This window comes from Nematolebias whitei, chromosome 20 (genome assembly GCF_014905685.2).
Source record: "Nematolebias whitei isolate Nwh7 chromosome 20, NemWhi1, whole genome shotgun sequence".
NCBI classification, from domain to species: domain Eukaryota; kingdom Metazoa; phylum Chordata; class Actinopteri; order Cyprinodontiformes; family Rivulidae; genus Nematolebias; species Nematolebias whitei.
In genome coordinates, this window is record NC_056517.1 from 31,029,494 (window position 1) to 31,051,639 (window position 22,146).

The 22,146-nt window shown below is 39.7% G+C and overlaps 1 protein-coding gene across 1 annotated transcript in view; it reads right to left on the bottom strand.

Annotated features, from left to right (window-relative positions):
* The window catches only part of LOC119426411 (nuclear receptor coactivator 2), a 33,880-nt gene extending 12,034 nt beyond the window's left edge, over positions 1–21,846 (bottom strand). Inside the window, exons 1-2 of the mRNA XM_037693975.1 lie at positions 21,718–21,846; positions 3,744–3,829 (exon numbers count right to left, since the gene is read on the bottom strand). The gene's annotated coding sequence lies outside the window, so the exon portion shown is untranslated. The remainder of the gene's footprint in view (positions 1–3,743; positions 3,830–21,717) is intronic.
* Between the last annotated feature and the right edge of the window lie 300 nt (positions 21,847–22,146).

Sequence of the window (22,146 nt, forward strand, 5' to 3'; positions counted from 1 at the left end):
CCTTTGTAGTCTTGATATAAAATGTAGTTTGTCAGCTTTGACCCAAACGTGGAGCAGTTCTCCCATCACTGGGAAAGCACGAACTAAAAATCATAAAGGAAATGATGTCATGAGGTTTATTTAAGCAGATATGCTTTGCCATCGTTTTGCTACTTTGAATCTGAGCTAAGTCACAGACACGTAGTGAACACCTCTACTTAGAAGTGTTCCCCATCTCCTTCACACAAACACGAGACAGCGGCATAAGTGAATTTTTATGAGCCGACGGGGTCAGCACTGACAGCGAGAACAATTCGCACATCCTTACGCGTTTTGATCGTCATCGTTTGTGACACATTTCCAAAGCTAAGTGACGGGTTGAGTTATTAAACTACGGTATCAGCCTCAACGCTGCTTCAGCAACACCACACAGATGATCTTCCAGAACATGAAGTTATCTCTCAGATGAATAATATTTCCGATAAAGCGCATTATGAAGTTTTATACATTTTAACATACTTTAACAAAACAATAAAGTTGAAAAATCAATCGACTTTGGAACCAAGAACACTTCTAAAGGTGAACAGAGCTGCGTGTGCATGTCATTGCTTATATCTTAGGCGTCACATGAGCAGACTCTCCAGGACTGAGCTGGAGCCAACCAGTCTGGCAAAGGAGGAGTGCAGAGACAACGAGCTGCAGCTGCACGAGGTGTTGGTGGTGACCACCGTTCCTCTTGTCAAACGCAGCTAGTATGACCTGCGTGGATTTAAACACCCCCAAAACAAATATTTATCTGCATATAGGGGACAAGATACAAAGCCTTTCCATCTAACAGTGAACACACAAAGTCAGGAGACTTTATTATGAAACGTGTAAAAAGCAACTTCTTATCCTAGACCGCTGATGACGATCTAAATATATCAAGATGCTGATGAGGATCATAATTCAGAGTTCCGATACATCCGCACTGACTGGTACCCATGACTGAATTTACCCTACAAATGAGACAGGTACTTATTCAGCTTTTACAGCATGTATGACAAACATGGAAGTCTTCTCTGAATATCTTGATGCGTGCTCAATAATCCGGGAGTAAAAATTTTAAAAAGTTAAATCAGGTCCTCTACATGATTCAAAGAATAAAAATGTAAAAAAACTTGAAGCGTTTCGTCTTTAATCCAAAAAAAGACTGTCAGTCTGAAGAGCTGTGCTAAGCTCAGTCTTTTAAATAGCGCCTTCTCATTTTGTTGTTGACATTCAAAACTAGATGTTCACATCATAAAGGAGGACCATCAGCCTAACAATGGACTGTTGGCACCCTGATGGCTGCTTGCTATTCAAAGGGGGCTGAGTAATACTAGAAACAACAGCATTGTAAGAGGGGGACAGTTGAACATGGATGCCTCCGTCCCCGTTTAATGATGGACAAGTTCTCCTCTCTCAAACCACCATTCCTCTCTATCAAGGATGTGAACATCTTCATCCCTTAAAGAGTGACTGCTGGCCTGGAGATGAGTGTAAACAGTTTCAACACATCTTGTTTTTATTTTTTTAATCCATCCAAAGGACCTGACTTAACTTTTTCAGATCTTCTCTGAATACTAGCAATACAATACAAACAAATCTTTATCGAGTTGTGTTTGTAACATCAAAAAAGAAGGGTGGCTTCTAAAAACCAATGAACTGCCCGTTTCTGACATAGTACAATTGGGAAGAAAAAAGAACATCCGATTGTCAAGGAGAGCCAGAGCATGCTCCATTCCTGTAATTACGTGGCTTAGCATGGCTTTCTTTATAGAGACACACCTAGTGTTTCTGGAGCTCAGAGTATGCGGAGCATGACTATACATCAAACCGCTTCAAAAGCTACTGGGGAAATGTTTGAAGTCTTCTGCACTGTAATAACCAGGACCCTTCCAGAAAGTGCAAAACCTTTGTGGGGCACTGAGCAATGTCTAGCTGGTGTGTAATTCGTCCTCGCATGGCGTCTCGGCACAACAGACCCCGAGAGACACGGAGAACAAGAGCGCACGGATAAAGACTTCTTCTGGAGGGCTGAAACAGGGGCCATTTATTTCCCACAAACTGAAGAGGAAATCATGGCAGAAGAGGGGGCCCAGAGGACTCGTGTCTTCTCGTTTTACGCCTCAATATTTGTGAGGGTGAGAGGAGCGCTGAGAGAGCCAAAACACACAGAAACATGTTGGATTCGTGTAAGATGGTATTGAAGGAAAACATGTATATAAACAAAACACATTTCAACAGAATCCAATACAGGTGGGGGTCTGCAACTTACTCTGGCTTTACTGACAGCTGGTGTTACCTTGAACCAGATGTTTGAAGATCAAGTTTGGGTCAACAAAGAGGCAGAAGGAAACGATGAGAGTAAAAGAAGGCTCAAAAATAAAGGCGGGAGCTTGGGGTTCATGGAGTTCAATGACGAGTGGGGGGTCACATCAGTTGCCCAAAGTTTCAATTCTGCTTCTCCTAAACACTCTTCAATCATGATATCCTATAATTACTTAAAAGTTATAATCACTTGCTCGTCTGCGTGCTCTACACAATCAGCTGACTAAACACTCCTGGTTACCAGATTTACCCAAGATAACTTGACATGCTTCAGGTTTGAGTTATTTAGATAAGTGACAAAAATCTGTAACAAACACAGACTTCAGCTGATTTGAGTAAAGAAAGATGGTATGCAAATTATGTGCGACCCAGTCCCATGTAAAGAGTTTCTCCACTCTACAATCTCCGCAAGGTAATGGCTTTAAAGTGCCAGAGTGCACCAACAGGCAAGGCCCATTTACTGAAAGCTGATCACACTCATCAATCTTTAATACCAGCAGAAAATTCAGGATGTCGCAGAACGACAAGCAGATGACTTTCAGTATAATAAGCCCAGAGTGTTGGAATCTGGCTGTCAGGAAAATGACGACAAAAGGAAATTGTCAAAATATGTATTTTTGTGGGCAGCATGGTGGCGCAACTGGTAGAGCTGCTGCCTCTCAGCGAGCAGGTCCTTGGTTCAAACCCCGGTCCAGGGGCCTTTCTGGGTGGAGTTTGCATGTTCTCTCTGTGCATGCATGGGTTTTCTCTGGGTGCTCCGGTTTCCTCCCACAGACCAAAAACATGCATGTTAGGCTGATTGGTAACTCTAAATTGTCCCTAGGTGTGAGTGAGAGAGTGAATGTTTGTTTGTCTCGTTTGTCTCTATGTGTCCCTGTGATGGACTTGCGACCCGTCCAGGGTGTACCCCGCCCCTCGCACAGTGATTGCCTGACATGGGCACCAGCGACCCCCGTGACCCAAAATGGAATAAGCGGGTAAAGAAAATGGATGGATGGATGGATGGATGTATTTTTGGGTGTAAATTACACAAATGACCTAGAATATGAAAAGGCATCTCTTCATAATCTAGTAAACAATTCATTTGTTGCTAACAGCTGCGTCAGTAGATTCAGATATCAGAGGAAATCAGAATATTGTAAAGTATGACTCATTAGAATACCTCAAGTTAATCACTCAACATTATTTCCCAATTAAACTGTTTACAACAAATCCACTTGGTTCAATCAGACTTGGTTAAGTACAGTAGGACCTTATATTACTCTCACTTGTGTGAGAGCCCAATCCTTTTAAGTTGTTTTGTTACAATCAACTCCTGTGCGTTTGATTTTCTGTTAGACAAGACAATATAGCTGTCATATTGTGCAATAGAGTTGCACAAATAGAGGATCGATTGTGGTTCTACTTCTTACCTTGGTTTTAGTCCAGAGAGCCCCTCAGGCCATTGCTGCAAGAAGATTTTGCTAAGAAACCTTCACACATCATCCACTTCTCCCTGCTGAAAGAAACATTTGGTTCAAAGCTGTCCTTAGTGTGAATCGGCACAAATCTCATAGCAGGAAGTTACTTAAACAGTAGTTAGTATTTAAAGGGGAACAATTATTTGATCAGTGAAGTGTCTTTGGATTTGTCAGCAAAAATGGGTGATAAAACGAGACTTTTGTTGCATTCCTTATAAATAATTGCAAAAAAGTTTTTTTTTTTTTTTTTGGTTGATGTTCGCATATTCCAAAAGTCTTTTGGCGAAGACGAAAGGACCGTTCAGACGCCGGATAATCATTTATCGACTTGCTGCTGTTTGACATTTAAACACAAAAATGGATTGACGTATTCCATCTTTGGTGTCTTGTTGTCTTTTTCCACAATTTTTACAACAATTTAAGAAAAATAAACCAGTAAACGGGTTAAGAACTTCAGTTAGTGGGAGTATATATATATATTTTTTTTTTATGAGTTTCCTTGTTTAGGAGTCGCCAAAGTGGGCAAACTCGTATGTCAGATTTGGCTATCGTTTTACACCGGATTCAAACCTTATTTATACAGGGTTATAAGATGCCCTTCCTGATGCAACCTGGACTTGAACCCACAACTTTAGGGTTGCAAGACCATGACACTGACCACAGTCTAACTGGGTAGCCTGGTAGGTGTGAAAATAACTGGGAAGCTGCTACAAAAGGAGAGGTTTGGTGTTCTCCAGGAAATAAAATGGTTTAAAACAACAAGGTATGAAGTTGTCTTCTCATTAAAAAACACAAGAGACAAAATATCCAACTTAGGGTGAGTTATTTGCCGCGTTTCTTCTGGTATTTACACACAGCAGTAACCAGTAAAGCGCAAACAGAAGCTCAAACAGCAAGGCTCCGTCAGTCTTGGGAGAGACAAATCTCCGACGCGCGACACGACACTTGACAGGGCGGTGCGTTCAGTAGCGTCGAAACAGCCACGGTGCATTCAAGAGCATAGGAACCATGAAATTCAGAAAGAAACAAGCCAGAACCAAACAGAACCTAGCTCAGTATACAAGCAATGTGGACGTTCTAACAGCTTTGTTAATAAAGTTTAATGGAGGTTGAATGAATATACTTAATTAGAATCAGACTTTTTAAAGAGCAAGCCAGCCTTTCATTATGTTTGCTCTGTATGTTTTATGTTTAAATTTTAAGTGCACAACTGTGTTTTTGGTTTTGTTATGCAAGAAAAAAAAACTATTTTATTTTTGAGACATTTATTTTGTACAGTCACAGCTGTTTGTTAGTAAAGGTGCCTGTGTGACAAATGGGACTAAGCTTTGACTCTGAATGTTTTTGTTATTACTTTATGGAAAGAAAAAAAAATATTGAGATATACATCGTATATCGCCATTCAGCTTAAAAATATCAAGATATTAATTTTAGTTTAAATTTTAGTCCATATCGACCATGTGTTTTGCGGACTTGGAGAATGCATACATGTTCTTCGGGCTTCACTGTTATGTTAAAAATATCGAACATCATCAGCTGCAACAGATAAAAGAGTCTGATAAATATTTTTTAACTAGTTATACTGATAGATTTAAACATTAGCATTATATTCTAAAATTGCTTAATTGCGTACGCTATGAAGTAATCACACAGTGACCATGCTGATGACAATAGATTTGACATGTTCCCACTTTTGCTGAAACTTTCGACGTGTTCCACAAACAGGTTCATTTGTTTTCTCTGAATTCTCTACAAAATAAATAAATAATATCCCTCAAAAAACAAACACTTCAGACCTAGTCTTCTTTGGAGAATTAAAAATATATATTTCTTATGGTTTTAAACTTCAACCTTTTCTTAAAGTAACATACAAATCCTCGTGTGGACTGCAACTAAAATCAAACGCTATAAAACAGTATTATATCTAAACTCACTTCCAATTTCATACACTTTTCAATGTAGTTCTCATCAAGCTGGTGCTTAAAGTCAAACTTCACAGGCAGCTTAAATCTTTTCAATAATTCACATATGGACTCTCCAAGTTCCAGACAATGGTAAAACAGCCAGCTACTTTGGTTCACGTCAAAAAGGACACAGGTCAGATAGTACATGTGCTGGAAATTGATAATATTGGCCAGGTCAGAGAAAGGCTAAACACCAATGGAGTGTTTTGAATGGCCCACTAATGGCTGTCAATGGAATAAGAATCAAGACTGATGCCTACCCTAATGAAAAGAATGGGCCTATTATGCTCCAACCAAGCTGAGGTTGTTTTTTTTTTACCTTTTCTTTATCCATAATCAATAAATTTGGATCAATCAGGAGTGAGATTGGTAAGAAAATGTAAAATACTCATTTAAAACAGCAAGTTAAATGTGGAACTAAGCAAATAAAAAGAAGAGTGTTGCTACTAGATTTCGAGGTTACATTTTAAAGCCCAGGTAACAATGCTCACAACTCTGCGCTCACACCTCGTGCAGCATCAGCAGAATTGTAAGTTTCCCATATCTGCTGAGGGAAGCCAATATGAGAGCAGCAGAGATGTGTAAACAGATGGCTGGGAGCAAGGAGGGGACAGAGATTTGCACTGATCACTACATTTTTATAGTCTTCACACCCACGCACTGTCATAGGCTGATGACTACACACCCGCTGGACAACAGCTACAGCCCAAATAGTTCTTAAGATAGATAAATCAGAAAAATCACTAAAAGTGTACGGAGAAAACACTGTTTCTAGTGATTGGTTTAAAATAAAAAATATATATTTTTATTTTCTATACAACATATTTGGCTTACAAGTGAAAAGTATCTAAAACTTCAGTAATATGTAGGTATGCACCGAACAAAGCCCTTCATACGCATTTACTTTAAGTGAGGAATGTGGCTATACTGGATTCCTCAGCTCCAGAGATCCGCACTCTAATCCACCTGAAATGTACAACACTTTAGTACATGAAGCTTTCTACGGTCTTTCACCAGAAATTTGAAATCTGGCAAAAAAAAAAAAAGGTTGATGCAAAAATCTGGGAAGAACATTCAAACAAGACATTCATCGTGAGCTGTGCGTTTGTTAAGACCCAACACTTATCTGATTGCTTTGGCAACAAAAACAAATGTTTAGATACAATAATGAGACTATGAGATGTATTGCACAAGGGCGAGTCCTAACGCGAGTCACGATGACTGAAAACCATAAAAGATGCAAAATTGTGTTGGAAAGGAAGTATGCAGATAGAAGTTTATCTGTGGACAACTGATTAACTCAAAGGGTGTTATTCAACAACGTTGTGCTTAGAAATGTGTACATTTATCTACTGAATATTACTGAAACTGGGACAATTTGTAAATAATTAATTCCTAAAGGGCTAAAAACCATACAGAGAACAACAACAACAAAAAAGAATAGGAGGTGTCATGTCAGCACACACAGGGAGGAGATCAGCTGATTCAACTAAAGGCACTTTGCCAGCCTAAACTCTCATTGGTTCCACACGACACTGCACCAGTTAAGGGCCTGCCCACTGTCGGTACCCAAACCATTCAGCCCGATTTATGGGACCACCTTGTTCGTGGTTCCAAGCGAACTCCTCCGAGGTGACGATGTTGACGTAAGCAGACAGACAGCAGCCATTGATTGGCCAGCGGAGGAACGTCACAGGATGACTGGCCCACTAAAACTGCAAACTACATCTGAAGCTCCATTTCCTCTCTGATCGTGTTCAGTGTGGGTTGTTGTTGCTGGTTTCTGGCTCCAAACATAGTGCCGTGGATCAATGATTATGTGCAGACCTGTCTAACTTTATCAGTCTATGTTAGGATTCAGTGCGAGCTGGACAGCGCCACAAGAAATTACTGAATTTACAGAGAAATATCGGAGGTGATGGCGCAGCATTAGGGGTGCACCGACTGCAGCTTTCTGGCCGATCACTGATTTCTAAAAAGTCTGACCTGCCGATTCTGATTTTGTCCGATACCGATTTTGTTTTATACGCGACAATGTCAGGTGTTATAAAGGTCACAATGCACCTTCAACTTTCCAATCTTATTTAATTGAAAAACATACCCTTGAACAATATCCTAGAAACAACACAAACTTGTTTGAACTGGCTATGAGCTAGTGAAATATAAATCAAGTTCAGACAATTGCTGTTAAAACAAACAAAAAAAAAAAAATCTGTAAAATCGGTTTCTCATACAAGTATCGGCCAATTTTCTAAAATTAAGGAAATCGGGACCGATAAATTGGCAGGTCGATTTATCGGTGCTACACCCAGACTTGTAAATGGTGCAGGGAGAAGCTAAAGAAATTGAATAGTGCAATTAAGGACCACAACAGGACCATAATGACCTGTTACGATACCGCCCAATTTGCATCGACGATCCTACCCACAGAGCAGGGAAACCAGTCACAGTGGCAAATCACCTGCACATGAGAAGAATCAATAAGAGCCGAGTGGAATGACCCTTATCAATGGCAAAGTGGCTTAAGACAATTTATCTGATGGAGACGGTGTGATAGGCTCACAGTAAATGAACAAGTAGAGACCAACGTATCTGTGAAGCGCTACTAAACAATCATAAATCAGTTAAAATCTTAGTTTATTATGTAGAAATAAAGAGGAGGGATCAAATTGTTTTCTCCTCCACCGGGCTGAAGTGTGAGCACTGTAATGACCTTCGAAGCACATTTTGATAGATGACTTAATCTGGCGTTACCCGATAAATAGTCAAGACTACTTTGACAGTGGAACATGTAATCAGACAAAGTAAAAAGCCAAATGAAGAACCTTTTATCTCTTTTGTTTTTTTTTATAATTTTCTTCCTTTGCAGTTCTTTCCTTTCTTGGGACTGAGTTGGTGTAGAGGTAGGGCAGCCGACCTGGGACCAGAAAGTCATAGGTTCAACTAACTATGTTGTGGTGTCCTTGAGCAAGACACCTAGATCCCAAACTGCTCACCGGACGCTTACAGCTGCCACTGCTCAACTAGGGTGCATCTCACGTGTGATGGGTTAAATCAGGGGTACCCAAACTTTTTCTCTGAAAAGGCCAAATTTAAAATCGATCAGAGGGCTGCGGGCCAAATGCAATAATATAATGCATGAAATGCAAATAATTCTTAATTATAGTTATTTATCTTTCCATTCTGTATAAAGAACATTACAGAACAGGTCGCGTTGGTGCTGTGGGAGGGTCTGGGGGTCCTCCCCCAGAGAATTTTGACTAAAATAGATGCCATTTCCTGCATTTTGGTGTATTTTACTAATGTTTATTACAGTAGATTAACATGAAACAAATCATGTAAACTGTGTTATTATTGAAATCTCTGACTGCAAAGCTGCAGCTCTGCAGGTAAGGGACGTTCACTTCAGGACAAATTGAGGTCGCTGACTGGTCAATTGCCGACGTGCCTACTGGATTGATCGACAGGTGGCGTGACTCGTGCAATTTTTTTTTAATAGATTTTACTGTCCCGTTTCAAACTGTTGTCATTTATTCCATATTTATTCAACATTTATTCAATATTTTGGTGAATTTAAGATTTGAGAACTGTTTCCTTACAAAATCCTAATGATAATTTTCTTAATTTTTCCAGAGATGCCGAGTTAAAATTTAGGGGTGCTCAAGAAGGGTGTGTGATGGGCACCTGCATGATGCTCAGCTTTGTCAAAGGAAATGTTATTCATCAGCAAGAAACTGCTGAGAGACAGTATGAAGTCTGTCAAAATAAAATATAAATTATTAACATTTTAAAAATGAATGCATTAGTCACTCCAGCTGCGTAGTGTCATTACAGTAGTCATTGGGCCAACTTTCCATCTAACATTAAACTTGGAATGACTGAGTGCAAATACATCGATTCTACAAAGGAAATTTTAATATAGTAATGAGGACAGCTTGGCGGGCCAACTTTGGCCCCCGGGCTCCACTTTGGGCACCCCTGGGTTAAATGCAGAGAACTAATTTCGTCATTGCATGGGAACATACAATGATGGCAACACATAGCACACACTTCATGAATAATGAACAGCTAGGTCAGATGTTTTTTTTCTGTCTTTTTACCTATTTTCATTAGAAAACAACAAAAATATTTGAAATTTTGTAACTCAAAATAAAAAGGTTTGCATGAAGCACGTTGCACATATAAAATGCAGTCGGTCCTTGTTGCTATTTGATGCTGAAGCCATTTTCTATATAAATAGACAAAAATATATAGAAAAAAAATCATATATAAAAACATGTCTGACTTTTGTGTTCCAACAGTGTTTGTGTAGCCAGAGTTTAGAGGCTTTAAAATTCTAAAATCCAAAATTAAAAACACATGAAAGAGCCAAACTGCAGCATCTGGGTAAAGCATGAACTCATTCATTAAAACCAACACAGCAGGTGCAGTCTTAAAAAAAGGAGTAAACCATGAACTGCTTTGTTTGCATCAAACAGATCCTTAAACCCTTCACTTATAATAAATGAATAAATAAAAAGTAAAATAGAAAACTGAATTAAACTCAAATGGATACTGCATTTTTAATCTAATTTTTTACGTACTAATACGACCTTATAATGACCCATCTGGTGTCCTGCATATCATAGTATTTTCTGAAATGAGACAATATGATAACCAGTCTGCTTTGTGTCAATCAACAAATGCTTCTAAAAATCTCATTTTAAATATTATGGGATTAATTAATTGGGTAAACAATTCTTAGTTTATGCAACGTGTGTAAAATGGTAAATACTCATTGCTGTACGTGAAAATAGTGACTCAAGTCTCGATTACGATGTGTACAGGTGGATCTAAAAAAATTAGAAAATCGTGAAAAAGTTTTTTTTTTTAAAAGTCAGTCATTTCAGAAAGTGAAACTTATATTAAAGATCAAAATCGTCATCAAAATTACAAGAAATAAAGGCTTGAAATATTTCATTTTATATATTATAATTTTTTGAGACGCTCGTGTATGTTCAGCTGTTAAGTTCTCATTTATACTCTTAAGTTACATGAGGTTCCAGAAAATGTACAATAATTTATAGGCGATTAATAAGAAAGAAAACAAAGACGCTTTTGAATTTATTGTAAATACTACCTTGATTAAATAAATACATCCCAACTACACATGGACGAAAAAATAAAAATCTGGTTACCTAAGACTTGTCCAGTTTAAAAATAAGAGTGCACCATAAAGAAAACCATATAGGTGGGATAAAAAACACTGAATCATCAGAGTAGGGGCGAGGGTGTTTAATGGAATCACACTGGTCAGAGTTTTATCCTCACAATGTGTACGGCAATTTAAAGCCTGAAACTGAATCCCTGCATTCCTCTGGCTCTTTAACAAGCAAGTGAGAAATGCTGCTGCTTAGCACATGTCATTCCATGCTTCGTTATCCTGCAATGGCTGTTTAAGTGCGAGTTTACCCTTATTTCAAAAATGTAGAAAAAATAATAATAATAAGGAGCTGATTTCTGCTGCAGATTTTCAGACCACCTACCCAACTCCAGCAGGCAGCTCACTCAGTCAAAGCTCTCGCTCCCTCCCTCAGTGCCAAGGATTTCACCCTGGGGAGTGGGGAAGGTGCCAACCACATGCTAGCACACACTGCTACGAGCACATTGTGTCAGGGAGAAAGTAATTCCCCCAACAGATTAAGGCAACACACTCCTAAATCTTTACCCCAGCTCGACAAACATCGATTCAGAGCTTCGTGTGGTATCTTTGCGGCTATTTGGGCTTCTTTTTGCTTCACCTTCGATAACTTCAATTAATAGAATTAAAAATATATATAATTACAATAACACTCCCTTATGATTTTACATCCATCCATAACACCCAGCTCTACTGAAATTAAGAGGATCTACCTACACGTTCCCAATACTCAGACAATGAATCTACCATATTGTACAGCACCAGTACACAAGGCTCACAGCATAAGGGAAAGCAGCTGCAGAAGCACTCTTACATGATCATGTGACCTTTGTTGTCTTCTCTGTTCAAGCCAAACTGGCTGAGGGCACCTTCTTAGCAATGAGCAGCAGACAACAATATCATCTAGCTTTAGAGATCAATATGCACTTTGCTGCAGCTGACCTAGATAAGTGGAAGAGCATGAACAGTTGAAATCATTAGATTGCTTCAAGATCCTTGGAGCCCAGGTTCAGTCTCTATTGGGGGGGGTGGGGGGGGGGGCATGGTTAGATTTAACTAATCGAGATTTAAAACATGACTTCAAAACAATTGTGTAATAACTAGTTTTAATCTTGTGTTGTTCTGAAGGTTGTGTGTTAAACTGGAAAAAAAAATATGTATCTGCTCCTCTCCAGGTCTTAAAATTGAAAAACATGTACATGCTATAAGTACTTGGGCGTACACCTGAATGACAACCTCAGCTGGGGCAACACCACAACCAGCCTGATAAAAAAAACAAACATCAGAGACTCTACTTCCTCAGGCAGCTGAGGCGAAATGGTCTGGGAAACTCAGTCCTCACCTCCTTCTACAGGTGTGCAGTGGAGAGCATCCTGTGCTCCAGCATCAACATGTGGCATGGAGGCTGCACAGCTGCAGAAAGACATGGTCTGCAGAGAGTGGTGAAGGCTGCACAGAAGTCTGTTGGAGTCAGTCTCCCCACCATCACAGACATCTACACCTCTAGATGCAGGAAGAGGGCCACCTGCATCATGAAGGACCCCGCTCACCCAGCACACACACTTTTTTCCCCCGTTCCCCTCAGGCAGGTTAGTCTCATGAATCTCTAACCAGGATAATCACTGTGAAAAATCACATCATGTTGCTGCTGATCTGTTTCATGTTGCTGCTGATCTGTTTCATGTTGCTGCTGATCTGTTTCATGTTGCTGCTGATCTGTTTCATGTTGCCGTGTTCATTCGTGTTCACACAGACTCACATTCGTGCTGCTGTTTGGCGTATTGTTATGCTACAAATGCTTAGTGTATTTTTAGTTAAGTGTTTTTCTTAATTCATATCTTAGTTTTTATTCTTATTACTTTTATTGGATGTAACTGGGACCCTGTGTACACAATTTTGTTCCACCACATGTACCGCATGTAGTGTGTACGACAAAAAGAACCTTGAATCCTTGAATATAGACCGATCACCTGAACTCAAATTGAAAACGCTTTCCCTCAAACCACTTTTTAAGATGGTCTGAACGCAATCCGTCCTGAGCCCCACTGTAGGACGTCCTACTGAACTGACATGACCCCACTCAAGCTGCAGTTATTACCTGTAAAAATAAAAAGTATGCTTGTTAAACGCAGCGCTGATGTCAATATCTTCACTCTTTGCTCTGACACTAAGCTAAAGTTATTCATTGCTGAATTATATTTCTCCCATATTGCATTTTATAATCAAGCTTATCAAGAATTTTGTGTGACAAACAGCTCTGAAACACGGTAACATTAAAATAATTATATTTTTCATGTCTCAATAGCTATGTTTACATTCGTACATTTTTTTGACCGCATTGAAATGTTTTCAGATTAAATAATTCAAATGTATCGTTTACATGGGCACAATCTGTTCATGACGAGCGTTTACACGCAGCGGGCTTTGTTCTGAACAGCAGTACTGACATGCACAGAGTGATAAACTCTCCTTAAATAAACCACAGAAGAAGAAGTTCTACTTCTGGTTTACTTCCGGGATGAACGTAAACAAACCTGAGGGCCCAAAATGGACCCGTGACAGGTTTTAATGACGGTGGAGACGTTACTGCACTCCCTGACTGAGCTACAGGTGATGCAGATCATTCTGAGCTCTTTCTGAGTTTCTAGTAGAAATGTCGTGTCGCTCACCGACCAGTTCTGCTTCCCCGACATGCTGATATTATTAGCATTACCCAAGCAGAAATGACATAGTCGCACATGCGCAGTCAGGTCAGTTTTTCACCATCAGATAAAAACAAACAGATCAAGCGTTTACATGCGCACCGTTCGGGTTATGAATCGGCGTAAACCACCCGTTTCGTTCTGATCACGCTGAATAAACAAAAAATAACTCGAATGGGGCGTTTACATGATGCGTTTTTATTCCGAACGGCCGTTTGATCCGATTACTTATGTCCATGTAAACATAGCTAATGTACTGTAACCTCTACAGAAACGTCAGCAGACCCTCTGTTACACTGATCTGCCGGCACACAAAGTGTTTGGCGTACACATTTAACTACCAGGTGTGAACGCTCTTAATTACAATCAAATCATTCAAAATGGAAATATAGTGCCAGAGCTGAACGAGATGCAGAAGTTTGTCACCTCTTGGATGTATATTGAGACAAATGTAATGTATTAATGCAACGACTGTCCTTAACAAGCTCATGTTCACAAGGCTGATTTTAACAGACAGCGAAGCTGATTTGAGATCAGCTAATAACAACAAGCCTTAAAGCAGAGACTGAGTTAATCATCCCCACTTCATCTCTTCCATGTCAAAGCCCTCTCAGCTTTCCATCAACCATCTCCGCTTCACTTAAGACGTCTCTTCTTTACCGGTTCACCCTCCCCTCTACGTGCTGCAAAACCCGGCCATTACCCCACAGTTCATCCCTCACGCCCACCCAAGACCTGTCACACTGCTGTTTCCATGACGACACAAACGCAGAGACAGCAGGGTGAGATGCCCAGAGAGACAAGGCAAACAGATAAGGAGAAGAGTGCAACATGTCAAGAATACAGTTTTGACCTCGTGGTGTGTGATGGACAGGTAACCTACTGTAATCCGATCAGTTGAAGATAAACTTGAACAGAAGCCACATGTTTGTTCTTTGAACACAATGTACGTCATGTATACCTTTCAGTTCAGTTGAGGTTTTAACTTTCTTTTGTACTTCCAAATATCATACAAAATGCCTCAGTTATTAGGACCGATTGTGTCCTGCTGCACTTGGGTCAAAATGACACAAGACCCCAGTGTTGAAACTGAGGCCCAATGGGTCATTTTGACCGAAGGACAGCAGGAGAGTTGATGCGGTTATCAGCAACACTTGTCCCTCGTTTATCGCAGGTGTTTGGGACCACACCCACCCATGATAAGTGAAAAACTGCCAAGTAGGGATACAGTAGTCAAGTTCAAGTTCAGTAAACTTTGTCATGAGAAGTGCCAGGCTGCAATCACACTCCTGTTACTCCCAATCTCCCTTCTTAAATAAACTATATGAATTTAAATAATGTAACATTTTAAATAAACAATTCATGCAGCATTCTTATTTTGAAAAACCGTGATAAACGAACAGTAAAATGGCTAAATTTTAGGGGTGCACCGATTGCAGTTTTCTTGCCGATCACCAATTTCTAAAAAGTCTGACCTGACAATTCTGATTTTGGCTGAAACCGATTTTGTTTTATAAGCGACGCTGTCAAGTGTTATAAGGTCACAATGCACCTTCAATTTTTCAATCTTATTTTATTGAAAAACATACCCTTGAACAATATCCTAGAAACAATACAGACTTGTTTTAACTGGCCATGAGGTTCTGCTCTGAAATATAAATGAAGTTCAGACAATTGTTGTTAAAAAATAAATAAAATCTGTAAAATCAGTTTCTCATTGAAGTATCAGCTGATTAATAAAATGTAAAAGAAAAACTGTAATAAAATCTAAGATATGAACTAAGAAAAACATCAACTAAAAATATGCTAAGCACTAATAGTATGAAAACAATACGCCAAACAGCAGCACGAACATGAGTCTGTGTGAGCAGAAACAGATCAGAAGCAACACAGTGATCATCCTGGTTAGAGATTCATGAGTCTAACAGCCTCAAGGCAGAAGATGTTCCTCAGTCTAGTGGTTCTACACTTCATGCTTAACCTCCTTCCTGAGGGGAGCAGGGCAAAAAGTGTGTGTGCTGGGTGAGTGGGGTCCTTCGTGATGCAGGTGAGGCTGACTCCAACAGACTTCTGTGCAGCAAGTAAGTAAAACTTTATTTATATAGCACTTCAAGATAAATTTTTTTTAAAAAATCACAAAGTGCTTTGACAAACAAAAATTAAAAAAAGTGCACAAAACAAACTCAAGCAAAGGCAGATTTAAAAAGATGAGTTTTTAGATGGCCTTTAAAAGAAGCCACTGAGCAGAGAGTTTGAGGAAGGGAGTTCCAGAGTCTTGGAGCCACAGAAGAAAAGGCTCCGTCTCCTTTAGTTTTCAGTTTTTCTGGGAGACAATCAGTTTTAATGACAGAGGAGACGTTACTGCACTCCCTGATTGAGCTACAGGTAACGCAGATAAATTTGATCTCTTTCAAAGTTTCTAGTAGAAATGTGTCGCTCACTGACCGGTTTTGCCTCCCCAACATTAGCATTAGCCAGCCGGAAACATGTGAGGTAGACATGCAGTCAGGTCAGTTTTCCACAATTGGAAAAAAATTAACAGTTTAAGTGTTTACATGCACACCGTTCGGATTATGAATCGGCATAAACCGCCCATCTCATTTTGATGGCAAATTCTTTCGGATCGAGCTAAATCAACAAAGAATAATCCAAATGGGGAGTTTACATGACACATTTTTATTCCGAATGTCCGTTTAATTCGATTACTTATGTCCATGTAAATACAGCTAGTGAATCCAGTGACCTGGTGGTGGAATGTGACTACTATGCCAATGCTATCAAACCTGGCAACCAGGTATCTCTGTGTGCAAGCATCATCCAAACCCTCAGAGCGAACATGTTCTACTGCTGGAGACACCATCAGCCAGGAGCGAGCTTGTTTGTGTCCACAGAAAGCAGACATGTTGATTTTTCTGAAGAAAAACTGTTAAGTTAAAAGGTCCTCAGTATGTAGCAGTGATCAATAGACACTGCCGTGTCACTGGTTTGCAACTGTTCTTTTGACCTGGAAATTATTTTTCTTTTTTTATTTAAGAAAACTGCTTGGAATGGAAAAATACCGAAGTTAAAAAATAAAAAGATTTGTACTGTAATGTGGAACGTCATTTTCTTCTTGTTAGAATTGATATTAATTATAAAATTGGTACAGAAAAAAGTATCGTTCAGGAACCGAAACCAAAGTGAAAGTACCCGTACTCATTTTTTTAACAGTACTCAGCCCTAAATGTGGACACCAAAAAGAAAGTAGTCTGTTCAAAGAGCAGACGAGTTAGATTTCCTCTGGAACAATAATTATGGCTAAAAGGAACCACAAGAAAAGCCTGGACTGAAGATGCTTGACCAACCTTTGTTTGTCTGAAGTATTCTTGTAATGCTCTGATGGTTATTAGGGGTGTAACGCTACACGTGGGTGTATTGAACCATTTCGGTACAGCATGTTCGGTTCAGTCCACGTGTGTACCGTTTCAGTTATTTATTCACTCATTAAATTTTATTAACGACATTATGCGCCGCGGAACTGAAGTTCTTATGTGTGTTTCAGCTTGGCGCCATTATCTTGCAGCACGCGTAGCATTAGCAGCCTAGCGGGCACCAAACAAGCCATCTCGTTGCGGTCTCCTGTTTGGGAACATTATGACTTTCTTGTTAAAAAACAAGTGAACAAATCCAAAGCTGTGTGTCGACGTTGTTTCACAGAGATTGGATCTCCAGCAGGCAGCACGTCTAACTTGTTAACGCACTTGAAACGGCATCAACCGAACGTGAACGTAGCTTGGTGCAAAGACCGATAGCAGCAGCATTTAAACAACCTTTATCAGGTCATCCAGATCGGTCCAAAGCAATAACGCAAGCTGCAGGAGTTTTTAAAGCTCTGGATCTACGTCCGAATGTTGTTGATGTGCCGGCTTTAAGTTAAAGCATATAGGTAAAAACTTGAGACCCGCTGCCTTCGACATCCCATCACGTCAACACTTCAGCCAAAAAGTTGTAGTAGCACTTCATAAAAAAGCTAAAACTGATATTGTCAACAAACAGAACCCAGATTTAAAGCCCTGCCACATCGATGATGAGCAAGAGAGAATATTCAACCACCTCATGATGACCGTGCAAGAAGAGGTATTATTATTGTATTATTGTGATCTAATTAACATTTTTAATTTAAAATTATAATCTTATTAACTCGATTTTTTAACATCTCTGTGTTATTTGCAGTCTGAGGATGACAGCAGCTGAGTCTTCTTCATCCACCAGATCACCTCCAGCTAAGAAGTCTGTAATGACTGAACTTGTTTACTTGGCATATTTTCTAAATGAACATTTTGTAAGTTTTTATTTTGGCCTTTTTTTGTACCGAAAATTAACCGAACCGAGCCCTCCTTGAAACTGAACCGAAATGTGATTTTAGTGTACCGTTACACCCCCTAATGGTTTTACAGGACTCTTTAAATCTTTTTTTAATCAATACTTTTTATTAAGAAAGGTTTGTTTATGTTCAAATTGTATTTGGTCATCAAGCCTTCAGATTCTTTCTTGTTCTGTTCATGTTTTCTCTGGCAATAAGAGAAAAACTTAAAACTACATTTGGAAAACCAAAAAAAAAAAAAAAAAAGACAACGAAAGAAAACTCCAATTCAGATTGTCTGATTTGTGAAGCCTAATCAGTTTTTTTTTTTCTAACAACAAGGAATTGCATTTTACTACTAATAATATTGCATTTTACTTTAACATTACAGAAGGTCTGGAACATATCAATCTATTTTTTTTAAAGCGGTAGTGACAGGCATACGACTTGCAGCGTGTACAACCGAACAAGGGTCAAACGATTGACCACTGTATCACTCAGGTGACGCAACGGGGCAAAAGTCACTGCAAGCGTGATGACAGGACTAATATCAAGTAAGCAGTCAAACTAATTGTTATGGATTTCTAAATTAATGAACATGTACTTATTTGGCAAGAAGCTAAAATAAAACTAAAAGAAAATGACTTTTGAAAGAAATGTTATGGCTGCTTAAAACCCAGTTTCTTGATTGCAATTAGTAAGCAAGAGAGCGGATGTATATGAATCATGTTACAGGACAGGTAACCCTATGACACACCCATTGCGTACTATCAAAGGAACTACTTTCAGAAAAACACCCAGACCCGTGTGCTGAATTAATTTAAAACAACTTGCGGATCTTTTTGTAAACATTCACACAATTGGGATGTAGTTGGATATGTGCTTTTCATGAATGCACCCGCCATTTGCCAACCATTTTCTGTTTTTGTTGTTATTTTCTTAAACAAATCTATGGTGTCTTCATGTTGAAGAAGAAAAAAAAAAAAAAAAAAAAAAGAGTAGCTGCATATTCCCACACTGAGGGAACACAAACTTGAATCAGAACAGGACTGCATTCCTTGTCACATGAAGGGAGGTGTCACAGATGTCAGAAGCTTGATCGTCATACTTATTTATTACATTCAAAGTTAGCAACGAGCCAGCATAGGTGAATCGTTTTGCTTCTTTCAAGGTGGAAAACTAGTTTTCCAATCTGCAGATAGGAATGCTTTGAAAGAGTCAGTTTCTCATAGTTATGTATTCTTGATACAAGACATATTTACAACACATACTTTCATATATGTTAAAAAGCACAGGGTGGATCTATTCGATTCATCTTAGGTGCTTTATTAAAATGATGAAAACCCACTCTACCTGAAATGTTCCCTGATTTGACATCGTTACAGATGTATAATGGTCCAAAATCGCTTGCAGTTTACAAGATCCAGTAACAGTGACGCATGCATTACAGTTTACTTCACTTTCAAACTGAAACCATTGACTTCTCATCTTATGGATAAGGGCACTTTCTAGAAGAAACCATTCTCATCAGGTCAACTATTTTATCGCAGAATAAAAAGGTGATTGCACAGAACGTCTTTCAGTTGATTGTTTTACAATGCCAGGATGTTTAAGAGGCTCTTCACTGGAGATCGCAAATTAACACACACACACACAAAATAAGAAGTCTGATTTATCCACCTGCTGGGACAGTAATTAATTTATATGCCCCGACTAGCACCGCTGTGTTATTACTCAGAAATACATGTTTCTCACAACAACATTGTTCATCTTAATCTAAATCTTTCCTTCCGTGTGACCATTTGACAGCTATGACTGAAATCCGTCCCAACGCATTCTCTACAAAAGCAATGAAGTCGCAGCCAAACAGCAGCTGAACAACGTCGTGTTAAAGCTCGTATCGGTGATGTGACGAGTGCTGTGCACCATCAGGTGGGCAGAGTGATGCAACAGAGGCTGCTCAACTGGTTCCACGGGAGGCGTTCCTCCAGCATTACTGAGAGAAGTGCTGACACTCATTGAAATGACACAAGCTGTCTGCCTGTATAGTCCTGAATCAGTCGAGCAGAAGGGCCCCTTTAGAAGGAGCACTGCACTCGAGACACGAGCACAAGGCGACACGGCTAAAACCTCCAAGCAGCAGCACCCCCATGCTGCATCAGTGCCTTAGATTTTCTGAAAGCACTCTCTCTGGTCAGTTGTGGGTTCAAACAAGGCTGTACAATATATTGTATCGGTGTCAACAATGTGCTGCGCGCATGAGCAGTATGCAGGATTCAGGCAAGGCAAAGTACCTAGGGTTTTCTTTTTGCACCAGCTGCTTCAGGTAAAAATAAAATGCAAAACAAAACCCGCTTTTTCAAAAATGATGCAGCTTACAAATTTACTAATGCATCCCTTTAAAGGTGCACAATTTAGACTTTTGCAATGAGTGATAATTACATAGTAGTTACACAGTAGGTCAAATTGTGATTATTTGTATTTTTAGCCAAGGACTTACAAAGTAATGTATATATCATGTGCATTTAAGCTTAATTACCACCTGTGAAATACTTGTACAAATTCATCCTACTTGCACAGTTGCATTCTACCATATTTCTTTTGGACTTTATATTTATTTTTCACTTTTTTTGTACCCTTACTGCATGCTTAGTATATCTTGTTTGTTTTTAAGAGTCAAATCAGTTCTTCTCATCCTGAACATTTGATTGCATTGCTGACCTTGTGTTAACCTGCATGACGAATAAACAACACAAGTGCGAAGAATTAAAGTTAAAAAAAAAGGACTTGCACAAGTTGCTTATCCCTTTAAATGTTGGAAGCAGATTCACTCTCCAAATTGTGCTTTTATATTCATCTAATACAGTGCAGTTCTACACATGTGTCCACAGTGACATTGTTGTGCACGCAATAAAATAACGCAACACAAAACTTGCTCTATACTTAGTTACTAATGTAACGTTTCTATACTTAATACAGTAACGCTTTAAAAAAAACTGCGCTCACGACATACCTGAGTTTCTACGGTTTCCCGTAAACTTTCTTTTTAACTTTTTATACGTTTCAAGCTTTAAAGCACGACGTAAACTGGTAGTTTAGAGCATCGAGAATAAATGCAAACACGACAGAAGCAAAGTAGTTAGTGCACCCTAAACAAACGGAATAAAATTATCCTCGGGTAAACTAACAGGGCAAAATTGTCACAAAAGCTTAGTTAAAACCACCGCACTCGCTTGTCACAAACTGTTTAAGACGGTTTTGGTTATATTCTGTCAAAAAAAAAAAAAAAAAAAGAACGAAACTAGCCAGCGGCTACGCAGGTTAGCATGCTAACGCTCCAGTTAAAAACTAGCCGAAGTTCGTCCGGCGTTGACGGAACAGTCTCTCGCTAACTCAGCACAAAAAAAAATAAAAACGACACACGAAAAGTAAGCGTGCACGTCAAATTTAGCACTTTTATGAAGCAAACGCGCGGCCGCTCCAGCGCACAATAAGCCCGTCTTTGCAAGCTTGACGCCCGCCTCGTCTACTTGGCTTGTCTGCAGAAAACACCGCTGCCACAAGTTAGCTTAGCCGCCAAGCTAACGCTCGCTAACAGGCTAACGCCGAAGCGAGAGCCTCTGTCAAGACACAACCGAGATTGAAGCCGTCTCTCGCACCGAATCGTGGATTTCGCCACAAAAAAAAAAAACATACATTCCCCCCCACTTGCGTGGTGGGTAAGGACGTGTCTACTCACAACGCGGCACTTTTCGCTGAGTCCTCGCTGTTAGAATCCGTTTAATGGAAGCGACGCTGACCTTCGCGGTAGTGAAACAACATTTCTGCTGGCTGACTGCGCCGCCATGTTCCTCCTGCTCTGCAAACCAACGCTGACTGTTTATGTGACTGGTAGCTGCTATCCTCCCCCACAGCAAACCAAATCACGGGGCTCCAGCGACTCACCGCCGAAGGGGGGGCGAGTCGTATGCATCTCCCCCTCCCCACGTCCGTTTTACCTGTTAGGATGACGATGCTCGCCGTTTGATTAATCAGCACAGACATTTAACTGTCACGCTGTTTTAAAGCGTGCACGATGCAAAACTACATTTCATGCTTTCTCAAGAACGAAACGTGAAGCAGCCTTAGGTAGAAAATTACAATTTAATGCATGTACAAATGACGCTTT